Genomic DNA, 13,169 nt, shown 5'->3' on the forward strand with positions numbered 1-13,169 from the left:
GGAGGAGGAGAGGGGTGTTGATGTAATTTTTCTGACTTCTCGCCAGGCGTCCTATCAATTGTTACTGATTCACCTTAGCAGAGCGGCGGAGAGAGAAAAGCTCCGGGCTAGCACGCTCGGCACGCAAACGCCGAGACTTTGGGCGGTTTAGTTTTAGTTCACGTGCAGGATTTGCTGGTCTGTGTGGGCAGGGGAATATTATTAGTCGAATGTGACATCACCAGAAGAGGTCAATGGAAAATAACGGGATAAAAGCGCATTCTTGTGATGGCGATAAAATATTTTTGGGTGCATAAAAATGGGGGCGGATCTAGTATCGAGTATTTATGGGGTGGCATTGGGGATTTTGGGTTGCTTGGTCAGTTTTGCGATATTCTGCGCTGATTTGTTTCAATGGCCTTTGATTGATGTAATATGAAATAATGAACATATTTAGCAATCAGCTCCAACCTAAAGGAATAAAAAAATGCAAATTGGGGGACATTTTTGTTGATGAAACAGATTTCTTTTTAAAAATATAAACAAGTCTTAGAAAATTATGATTAATTTGCATTTTCATCAACTTGGATTCAGATGTGCTTAAAAAAAAAAAAAACGTATTGATCCTAATAAGCAAATTGTCAACATATGGCAAATGTTAGATATGAGTTTTGGCCTCGTAAATGTCAACAAACGGCCGTAGTTTAAAAAAAAAACATTTTTATAAATGTAAGACAACAATCTCACTCTATCCATCATGTTTTTCTTCTTTCTATTAAGTCACAGATGCCTTTTTATGGTGTTTTGGAGGGTAAAATCTAATATTTTGGAACCCTAATTCCGCCACTGACGCACTTTCAATATGATATTCAATGATAAACGAGGTTATGATGAACGATAAACACAACAAGTACTCGTCTACTTCCTCTTTTTCAATCTCGTCACACTCCCTTCGTCAACGTTTGACCCAAAACAATAAATATATATATATATATATATATATATATATATATATATGTATATATGTCTATATATATAGACATATATATATGTCTATATATATATGTATATATATGTCTATATATATAGACATATATATATGTATATATATATATCTTTTTTTCCAGCAACACGCTTATTTATTTATATATTTATTCATGTATTTATTTATTAACTTACTTATTACTTATCTATTTATGTTTAAAATGTATTTTGCTGTGTCTGTATTCTCACCCTCTTGCTACTGTGACAACGAAATTTCCCAAATACGGGATGAATAAAGTTATCCAATACAATCCAAATCAGTGATAGCGGGACTTTAAACGACCGTCGACGGAACGAGCGAAGGAACGAAGCGAAGAATCATTTTGATCATTTCAAGTCCAAATGAGCTTTTTGAAAAAGGCGCGCATGTGTGCGTATTTCAATGGAATGGCGCTAAATCAATTTGCCACAATGGGGGGGAGGCACTCGGACTATTTGTATGTGTAATAATGGTCTTAAAGCCGGCCTCACGGGGACGGAATACCAAAGAGGCTTACGTTCTTCGGTGAAACATTTAGGCGCAAAAAAAAAGAAGAAGTTTCAAGGGGAATCCGCACGATGAAAGAAGGTAAAGCTGCTGGGATCGCCGGCCCTTATTGTACACAAGTCACATCAAATTAATAGTGAGGGCCACTCGCAGCCTTTCTTCTCCTGGGCTTTTCACAACGGATTAAGCTATGAAAACTCCAAAATGACTAAAGCACCTATTAGGCTTGGTGCTCCCCGTCTTTTCTTCTTCTTCCTGCCTTTGAAAATCGCTCAATGCGTCCCGTCACCTGACTTCCTTTCATAACTTGTTTGCGCGCTCAACAGCGTGAAAGGGTGTCATGGGAAAAATGGCGATTGCCATCGGGAGACAGGCTCGCTAACGGCTAACGCCAGGCGCTCGCTAACGTCGACAAATGAATCGAACGTCGGCTCTCGAATCGAGAGTCGAGATGTTTTGAGTCGAGCCACTCCTAAAATTGAGTTAGCGTGGATGTACAGTAATCCCTCGATTATCGCTAATTCACTACTTCGATTTTCTTTCCGCTATTAATTATTGTTAAAAAAGGTTTTTTTTAAGTTCATAAAAATGTGAAAATCCACGCTGAAACAGATTTTTTTTTTATATAATAGGGGTGACCCTACTTGGCCATTTTTTTATTATTGCGGCCATTTTTGGTCGACATTAACCGCGATATTCGTGGGATTACTGTACATAGCCGTCAAAGGAGGTGAATTTAAAGGGCCAATAGTGTCGAGATGGTCATTTTACCTTAAAAAGTCAGGGTTCCAAAATGATTTAGGCCAAAAACTAAGTAAAAAAAGGAGTATTGTTGACACTACTGCTAAATTTTGAAGGTTAAAAATATCAACAGGCTGACAAAATCAAACTCTCCAGGCCCTCTGGTTTCCCCCCCACATCCCAATAACATACATGCTAGGCTAATTTTATGCTAAATGTCCTTCATTATGCGTCATTGATTGTCCTTTGCTTCTTTCTGCCCTGTGATTGGCTGACAACCCATTCAGCTATTCCCTGCCTGGTGCCTGATGTCAGCTGGGATTGGCTCCAGCACCCCTGCGACCCTTGTAGGATAAGCGTAATGGAAATGAATAAACATACACCATCTTTTTAGGTAAACAATCATCTCCGGACATGTTTTGACGACAAACCCTCACAACTAAAGGCCGATCTTTTCTTCCAGCATAGACGCCATTTTAATCCTCACAATTGGCGCATCACGTGACGCCGACCGCCACGTAGCCCCGCCCTTTGACTTCCCATCCAATGCGATTTTTTTCAGCCTATATTTTGCCAATCCTTCAATTTTTAAGCCAGTAAAAATAAAGCTAAATCAAGAAATGCTCAAATCGGGACATGGCAAGGAAACATTTGGTGCACCTAGCGAGGCGCCTTAAGACACGCTAGCGAATGTTGGCGTGGGGGAGGGGCTTCGCGGGGGGGGGACCCCGAATATCCTCCCTTCTCTCCGAGGCCCTTCAAAGACGCGCAGGCAGTGCATGAATTGTAATTATGGTTCCTAACAGGATTCGAGAGCAGGCACTTGAGAAGCGGGTCGTGCGGAGTTAAACGGCTGTCACACACCCAAACCCACAAACCCACAAAAAGCGGACCCCGTCCAGCCCCGGGCCCCCTTTTTACCTCCGTGGTGAGATTAGAGATGGACCTTAAAAGCCCCGACGCCATCATGGTACGCATCTTTGGTCCAGGTCGCCCTGTTTTTTTCTGACTAATGCGGAAAAGACTTGAAATGAAACACAAGCGGGCTTTTTTGACAGCGTATTTTTATCAGTAATTATCAAGCCAGGCATGGGAGAGTTTAAGCTAAATGGGGTGCACGGAAAGGGGGGGGGGGGTCGGAGGGTCCGTAATCGGTACCACCTGAGGAACCGACGTACTTAAAAAAATCAGTGTCAGATTATCTGCCGACATTTGGAGCCACGGAAAAGATCATCTGGGCTTCCACAAAATGTTTCAATGTGGGAGCCTTCAAGTTGGAAAAGGCCATACCCGACCCTCCCCCGAAAAAAAGAAAAACCTGCAGCGTGACGTCCCCCCACGCCTAACCCTCGTTCAACTCTTAATTGGATTGTGAGCTGGCTGAAGAAACATTTGGTCATTGTTCGCCAGCCTGTGCTTTTCTCAAGCATTCCTCGCCGACAAAAACAGCGACGGGAAACTTTGCAGTTTTCATAAGCCGGAGCTTTTTTTTTTCTTCTTCTTGGGGTTATTTCTCGGGTTGGCTTTGACGGGGCGCTGGCTGGTGACAGGCTGAAACAAAGGCCAGTGAAAGCCATTGTGTTGCCTTTCAGCGCGCTTCCAGTGGAGACAAGCGGGGGTGCTATTGAGCTAGCTAGCGCTTCGCTACCATCGGAATGGAATGGAATCTGTGGGGATTTACAGCGAGAGTTCGCTAACAGTTTTTGCCTGCTCTGTTTAAAACTCTTCATTCAAGGCGTAGATGTATGTATTTATTTTTAATCGTACTGTTGCTTCAGGGGCTACTTTACCATAGACCAGAAACCAAAAACAAACATATCTTAAAGTAACAATAGTCAAATGTAGAACAACAGGCTAAATAGGAATTTTCAGATGGCTCAAACCTAAACAACAACAACAACAACATAACTGGCTATCAGTGGTCAAAGAAAGAAAACAAACATTTCTAAATCTGGCCCACCCACTCTATGAAAAAGTGCGACTCATAGTCCAGAAAATACCTTACTGATGTAATTTATAGTCCTTAAAATGCTTTACTGGTGTGACTTATAGTCCGGAAAATGCTTTACTGGTGCGATTTATAGTCCGGAAAATACTGACACGAATTATATTAAAAAAAATCCTTTACCAAGGTGACTTATAGCCTGGAAAATGTCTTACTGACACGACCAATAGTCCAGAAAATACCTTAACAACATGACTTATAGTCCAGAAAATACCTTACTGACGCAACTTATAGTCCGGAAAATGCTTTACTGATGCGATTTATAGTCCGGAAAATACCGACATGACCAATAGTCCAGAAAATACCTTAACGACATGACTTATAGCCCAGAAAATATCTTACTGACGTAATCTATAGTCCGGAAAATACCGACACGACTTATATTTCAAAAAATACTTTACCGACGTGTCTTAGTCCAGAAAATACCTTAACCAGATGATTTATAGTCCTGAAAGTACCTTACTGACGTAACTTATAGTCCGGAAAATGCTTTACTGTTGCGATTTATAGTCCGTAAAATACCGACACGACTTACATTCCAAAAAACTACTTTACCAACGTGACCTATAGTCCGTAAAATACCTTCCCGACGCCCTTCCCGACAACATCCATCAAGCTCATTACCCCCTTCTGCGCCGCTTGAGAAAAAAGGAAGACAATGAAAATAATTACAATAATATCTCATTAAGGAAACCAATGAGCGGCATGGGGGAGAATTAATAGCAGACAGGTGTACCACACTCTGCAATTACGGGAGCTGAAATGAGTTCAGCGCCTGGAGGCAAACGGTGGAAAAAAACAGGCGGGCGTGCTACCCGTTAAAAAACACGCCGAGGCAAAAGTACGTGCAAAAAGCGGCTCGCGACGCCCAAACGTGATCAAGGCCGGATCGTTCATTACTGAGACGAGTACTGCTTCTCCATTTTTTTTAAAGGGGAGGTCATATTACCGACTTGGTTAGATGGTGTCAACAGCAGACATGTTGACGCACACCCCCAACACCAAGAAAACTCCTTGGGGGAAACGGACTATAAATGTAACAATTTTATTCTGCGGAACCTAAGGAATTTTTTTTTTGATGACATATTTGAACTGGGAAGGTTGGCAGTACCATCGATGGGGATAGTTTGTCTTTTTTTGTCTTCCTTACTGCTATTTTTTGGAACTTTAAGTCTTGTATACATTCTTTTTCTTTTCTTTATGGTGCCAATTATTGTTTTTTAGGGACTTACGGTCGTGCCTGAGTAGAATGCACATATTTTCTGGACGAAAAGTCTCACTGTTTTCAAAAAAATACTCAACTGCGACTTTTTTTCCCCCTCTCAAATCAGCTTGTGTGTTTTTTTAGGCTACAGTTATCTGAAAACTCGTTAAAAGAGGATGTTCTACTTTATTTTACTATTGTTACTTCAACCAATGTTTGTATTTTTAGGGACTTTAGGTCGTGCCTGAGTAGAATTCGCACCGGGCTAAGAATAGACAACGAAAGGGGAAAAATGTATCTAAGTTGCATTCGAGTATTTTTGGCAGGGCGTTTTTTTAAATCGTTTTCTGACGAAAAATGCTAAAATAAACATTGTTTTATATCTATAAAAACGGAATATTCAGGGCTTTTAATCCAGTTCTTTGAATCCATTTATAAAAAAAAATATCTAAATATTATTTCTAAAATGGTCCGACCCACGTGAAATCAAGTTGACGTTAAAGCGCCCCGCGAACCAACCCGAGTCTGACACCACTGCCTTACAGGTTTTAACTGCTGGAGAAACACTGCTAAAGTGACTGACTCCAACTCGAGGTAAAACTGAGAAACGCCACAGAACGTGGTCTGAACTTTAGCTTCTTGTGCGGGCCAGATTTTCCTCATTCGTAGCGGGCTGTAGTGCGGACGTCCCCGATATTGACGAAGTCTCCGCGCCGCCCCACCTGCGAGCCACCCTCTGGTTTAACGGCCTTCCATTAGCCGTAACGGTTTGGTAAAATGGCTGACCTTAGCGGGCTCCATATGGAAATGCGTGAAGTAAACTATGTCACGCCGGAGGCGCGTCTAACGTGGTCTGAGTGTCGTTAATTACCGTATAAAATAAGCAATTGGCGTCCTGCCCCATATGTCGGAGGATGGAAATGAGGTGGGCTCCGCCTGACGGCCTGGCGGCGTGACGGCGTGACGGCGTGACGGCGTGACGGCGAGCCGGCTAATATTAAGCGCCGCTCAGCGGCGGGCAGAACTAATCAAAGTCGACAAAATGTCTCTGACTGCCATCTTTGTCTGCCCTTCTCTCCGGGGACGCGCCGCCCCCTTTTTTCCACCGACTCTCCCATTCGCCTCGCCGACGTCGCTTTGGAAATGGCGGCCATTTGCCGACCGAGGAATTCGGGTTAGCCCCGTTTTGAACCCGAGTTCGAGTCGCCGGGTTTTTGGAGAATGGGCTACAGTGTGCCCATTTGATTGGTATTTTGGCAAGAGCGGATCTAAATGTCAAATATGTTCATAGTTGAGACGTCATCGCGCTTGCGTGCTGCCGTTTTGAAATAAATTTGATCGGGAGTCAAAAAAATAAAAAATAAAATCGGGACTGTTCATTATCTGCCATCCCTTCCAGTTCAATAGGATTGGAGATCCAATCAGGGAAAAAATGGGAATATGTTTTGAAATCAGATTTAAATCAGATTATTATCGGTATCGGCAAAACATGTTGAAAACATTGAATCATGCCATCCCTTCCAGTTCAAATGGATTGGACATTTAATCAGAAAAAAAATGGGAATATGTTTTGAAATCAGATCGGGAGTCCCAAAAAATACAAATCGGGTCATCCTTGTAATCAGTGAATGTTCATTACCTGCCATCCCTTCCAGTTCAAATGGATTGGACATCTAATCGGGGGAAAAATGGGAATGTTTTGAAATCAGATTTAAATCGGATTATTATCGGTATCGGCAAAACATGACAAAATACTGAAAAAAATCCCTGGAATCCTCCCCTGCCATCCCTTCCAGTTCAAATGGATTGGACATTTAATCGGAAAAAGAATGGGAATATGTTTTGAAATCAGATCGGGAGTCCCCCCCAAAAAATCGGGTCATCCTTGTAATCAGAAAATGTTCATTACCTGCCATCCCTTCTAGTTCAAATGGATTGGACATCTAATCGGGTGAAAAAAATGGGAATATGTTTTGAAAGCAGATTTAAATTGGATTATTATCGGTATCGGCAAAACATGTTGAAAAAATTGAATCGGGACATCCCTGAATCCTCCCCTGCCATCCCTTCCAGTTCAAATGGGTTGGACAGACATTTAATCGGGAAAAAAAGTGGAAATATATTTTGAAATCAGATCAGGAATAAAAAAAATAAGGGACATCCCTATCTACTAGTGATAAGAAACAAGTAGTATGTTTGCTTTTTTAACTGGATCGGTATCGGCAAAAAAATAGGATTAAAATCGGTTTGGGTATAAAAAAAAATCCGAAAATTTAAAAAGTATTAGTTTGCTGCCATCCCTTCCAGCTCAAATGGATCGGACATTTGCGAGTAAGCAAAACAAATTCAAGTCGAAGCACTGCTGAGTTTAATTGACTATTTTTTTCATCGGATTATTATCGGTATCGGCAAAACATGTCGAAAAAATTGAATCGGGCCGTCCCTGGAATCCTCCCCTGCCGCCCATTCCAGTTCAAACGGATTGGTCGCCTGCGAGCGATGAAATACAACACGAGTCATTTTACTCGCCCAAATAAAATATATATAAGACGCAAACTTTATGGGACAGCGAATCCTCTCGTAAAGAGCCGCAAAGCCGTGTGATTTACGTCGACGGAAATCAAGCTCTTCTTCGACGGCGTTGCGTTTCTGCGACGCGCGGGGGTGTCGTGCTTTCAACACGATTCTTTCGCTCGTAAATCAGCGTCGGAACGAGGCCGGCCGGTCCGATCGGGCGACGCAAAGGGCGCGTCGATACGGCGAGATCGGTTCGCACGCGTCAGCTGGCCCCCGACTTGGGGGGCGGGGTTTTCGGGGGGGGGGGCGACTTATGAACTCCCGGCACCACTCGGCCGAGTCCATAAAACAACTGTCTTTGCCCCCGGGACGCCGCCCTCTCGCGCGGACCACCAGATGACACAGATGGGGCGAGGGCAAACAAAGACGAGGGGGCCCTTTGTGCGCCGTGCGCCGCCCCCCGCCCCCTTTCAAAAGCTATTCAGGCAACAAATTGGCGAAATCTGGCCACTCCCGCTTTGCTCTTTTATTAGCGGCAGGCTCACGTCGCGATCAACTGATTTAGCGCCGAGCCCCAAAATGATCGCTTCACTTTAGCGCCATGGACGGACAAAGACGTCCAATCGGTTTGAAGTAAGCTAATGTCGGGTGGAGGGAATGTAAACATGAGTTTATGATTCATGTTCAGAGTTTGAACGTGTTTCCAAGATAGAAAAGAAATAGGAAGGAAAAGTTACAATTCTGAATTTGATAAAAGGTATTTGTATCCAGTAAAAAATGTTCTGTTGGTAACATTCTCTATTTGTATGTATTTTTGTGATTCTATTTTTAATAATGGCTTTGTGAATTGTTTTATGTATTAAAATTACACACTATGATCTAAGGCAGTGGTGTCAGACTCGGGTTGGTTCGCGGGGCGCTTTAATGTCAATTTGATTTCACCATTTTAGATATATTTAGATTTTTTTATATAAATGGATTAAAAGAACTGGATTAAAAGCCCTGAATATTCAGTTTTTTATAGATCTAAAACAGTTTATTTTAGCTTTTTTTAAAATATATTTTTAGATTTTACAAAATGATTTTTTAACTAAAAACACAGAAAAAAAATATTACAAAATTACATTTATTGATTTAAAAGGGGGAAAATCAGGAAATTTAATATACATTTATCCTCTTCATTTTAATTTGATCCTAAAACAGAAAGTCGGCACTCATGATTGACTTTCCTGGGCCACACAAAATGATGCGGCGGGCCAGATTTGGCCCCCGGGCCGCCACTTTGACACAAGTGATCTAAGGGGTATAACATCATTGTTAACAAAGTCAACTAGCCTGCATGCTAACCACCCATCATCTGTATTTTACTGCATTTTAGCCACACGTCATTTGTCACTTTTGTCCGTTTTGAGGAAAATATTTCATTTAAAACAGAAGTCTTAGCGACTTATCCACTTCCTTCCAATCAGTCATACGATCAGGACAAACTCCTCCCACTCCACCCAACCTAATGCAGTGACTTAACCCTCAAAATTAGCCTGGCCTGTGTCCCCCCCCAATGTAGTACGTGACGTTCTAACTGGACCTGAAAGGCATTTTGTTGAACTCGTCCAAAGACCGTAAAGCTATCAATCCATTCCAATTCAATTCTGCTTTAAGGAAACGGACGCTCCTTCACGCCACGGAGGTTTCGCGACGGCGTTTTGTTTTGAAAGAGCGCACGGGCTTCCTCTCATTAAGCCCGGCTTGATTTCTCTGGCGTGCGATCTGCATGGAGACACATTTGTCATCATTAGGCGACCGCCGACAGTCGGCAGCCGGCATCTCGCATCTCGGCGACCGGCAATTATGAACCCTTCATCCCTTATTTAGGCGACCCGCCCTAATTTGGAGGGGAGCGATTGAGCGCCGTCCCCCGTTTGCCTTCCGCGTCTCATCTCGGACCCTCGCCAGCCAAGACGGGCGTCTCGGGGTCAGCGGGCGGATGATTACAGCGCCCACGCGGAGATGGCCGACACCTGGCGCGACATGAAGATTAATATGATGGTCGTTTGGCCCGCTAGAAATTTGAAAGGAGGAAAGCGGCAAAAGGCCAACAACGCCGAAAACTCTTTAACCCGTTTATTCGCTAGTGATGACTCATTTTTAAGCCGCTAATTTAGCTCATCAAGCGTCACGGGCAGCAAATGTATTTGACGTCCGTCGGGGTCAAGTGGCACGCGATGAGTTAAATGTGAAAGTGAATCATGACGAAGGGGAGGGGCCAACACCTTGGCTTGTCTACTAATATAAAACGACTGTATTTTCCGGACTATTAGTCGTACTTTTCACTCTCTAACCCGCCAACTTAAATATATATACAGTGGTACCTCTACATACAAGCAGCTCTACCTTCGAGATGCTCAGGATACGAGGAAAATTTCGAGCAAATAATTCGCTCTAGATACCAGAAAAATTTCGAGATGCGGGAAAGCCAGGTGGCCATGACATGAGGCTGTTTATCATTGTAGCGCACTGTCGTTTTTTGCCACATCTCTTTCGTGTATAACAGATATCTACGAGCACTGAACGATTTATTCAGACGAGTTTCGACAAGGAAATGCACAACGCGTATGCGCGGGCAAAAAGAGGGCTTTCTGGGTAATGAAGTATACTCGTGCACACAACACCGATAGGCAATGGCACCCTTTCTCAGAATAAAACTTCATTACCCACAATCAATATGTGGGTAGGCTGTTATTCCTTCCTTAGCCTGTTAGCTCCCGCGATCGCTCATTCAAGACTACTTCTCGTTGGCAAGTGCTCGTGCGTTATCCTATTGAGGACATTTGTGTGCATCATTTTGGGAATATTTTGAAGGGAATACAACAGCAAACAGCCCATCGATAGCGAACGTGAGGGTGGAGGCGTGGCAAACCGCTAACCCGGAAAACGAAGGTAAAGAAAAGATTAAAACAAAATTAGAATTCAGTTTTGTGTAAAGTTACATTAAACGTATGTTTGAGTGTGTCTGTATATGTTAATCCAAGTTAATTTAAATTTGTTTGTTCGGTTACAAGTGCGTTGCCGTGGATAAAGTCATTTTTCCTCTGACCACTGGAAGACTGAATTTTTTAGACTTTGTATATTTGGAAAACTGTTATATTAGCATACGCCTTTTTTGCCCGTAGTTTGTCATTTTACTATTGTTAGTTTAACTTATGTTTGTTTTAAAAAGGGTCCTCACAAATGCAAATTCAACTTCAAGTTTTTTTTTTCTCCCTGCTCAGTGTTTTTTGTAAGGTGCTACTTATACTCCGCAAAATATGGCAATAATTAACGGCAATCATTAACAGCAACCCATTTCTTTACCATGCTTTTTTATTTTAATTTAACAAACAAAAGTAAAACCTTCAAATTGCCCTGATCCACTCCCACCCACGACGTCCAATTCTTTTTGCCAGGGAGAGACAAACGAACAAACCAAACGCATTGGACGTCCATCGTCGTCAGCGGCGCAAAAAAAAACCCGATCGTTTTCGGTTGGAATAAAGCGAACTTTCCGAAGGGCAAATTCCCCATTTTGCCAAAGTCTTAATTTGGCAAACGTGAGCCCCACCGCGGCTAAATTCATGCAAATACATGCATGTAATTTATCACAAAGGCTGACAAGCATAGCATATTGCGAGGGAGGGGCGGCGCTGGGGTGAAGGGCCAAATGAAGCTGAGACAATCAATTACGTTTCTTCATTTACACTTTGGCCACCTTTTTGTGCAAAAAAAAACGCGCACGGGACTCAAAATTCAGCGCTGCGGCTTTAAGTGCGCCCGCTCGCCACGATTGGTCGGGCGAGAGAGGGAGTCTCCGGGCGACTTTGGAAACGAGGCCCCGGGGGCGGGGCAAACAAACCTCTTGGCCAAAAATGAGATGACCTCCCGTTGAGAAGCCATATTGCGGGGAATAATCATGACGCTAATGCACAGAATAATAATAACGCGCTGTGTTATTGAATATGGAAAAAAAAATCCCAATGACATTCTCGTCACGGGAAGCTGAAGATAAGCAAAAGCCCTGGAGGTGAAATGATATTATTTCACACAGCGGGAATGTCAATCTCTGACACTTTGAATGGGATTGAAAGAGAAATATGACGTTGATGGAGTCTTAATCTAATCTGGGCATTAGTTCCATGTGGAATGTCCATTTTTTTTAAAGATGGATTTTGTTTCGGCGGCACTCGGAAAGACAATTTTATGGGACACTTCTTCTCGGGTAACTGGATTATTTAATGGACTGACATCCTATTCGAACCTATCTACCGACCTAACTACATTGTTTACCTACCTACCGACCTATATATGTTTTTTTACCTACCCACCAACCTAACTACATTGTTTACCTACCTACCGAGCTAACAATGCGTTTACCTACCTACCTACCTACCTACCGAACTAACGACGTTGTTTACCTACCGACCTAACAATGTGTTTACATACCTACCTACCGACCTACCTACCGACCTAACTATATTTTTTACCTGCCTACCTACAGTCCTAACTACTTTTTACCTACCGACCTACCGACCTAACTACATTGCTTTCCTATCGAGCTAACGACGTTGTTTACCTACCGACCTAACAATGCGTTTACCTACCTACCTACTGACCTATCAATGCGTTTACCTACCCTACCTACCTACCCACCGACCTAACTACATTTTTTACCTGGCTAACTACTGACCTAACTACATTTTTTACCTACCTACCGACCTACCGACCAAACTACATTGTTTACCTACCGAGCTAACGACATTGTTTACCTACCGACCCAACAACGTTGTTTACATACTGACCTAACAATGCGTTTACCTACCCTACCTACCTAACTACATTTTTTACCTACCTACCTACTGACCTAACTACATTGTTTACCTAACGAGCTAACGATGTTGTTTACCTACCGAGCTAACGACGTTGTTTACCTAACGAGCTAACGATGTTGTTTACCTACCGAGCTAACGACGTTGTTTACCTACCGACCTAACAATGCGTTTACCTACCTACCTACCTACCTACTTACCTACCGACCTAACAATGCGTTTACCTACCCTACCTACCTAACTACATTTTTACCTACCTACCTACTGACCTAACTACATTGTTTACCTAACGAGCTAACAATGTGTTTACCTACCTACCTACCTACCGACCCA

General features: G+C 42.7%; 1 protein-coding gene across 1 annotated transcript in view; it reads right to left on the minus strand.

Annotated features, from left to right (window-relative positions):
• LOC144083292 (neurobeachin-like) overlaps positions 1-13,169 on the minus strand; it is a 120,616-nt gene that overhangs the window by 35,611 nt on the left and 71,836 nt on the right. The gene's annotated exons all lie outside the window — the stretch shown is intronic.

Source organism: Stigmatopora argus, chromosome 10 (genome assembly GCF_051989625.1).
Source record: "Stigmatopora argus isolate UIUO_Sarg chromosome 10, RoL_Sarg_1.0, whole genome shotgun sequence".
Classification (NCBI taxonomy): domain Eukaryota; kingdom Metazoa; phylum Chordata; class Actinopteri; order Syngnathiformes; family Syngnathidae; genus Stigmatopora; species Stigmatopora argus.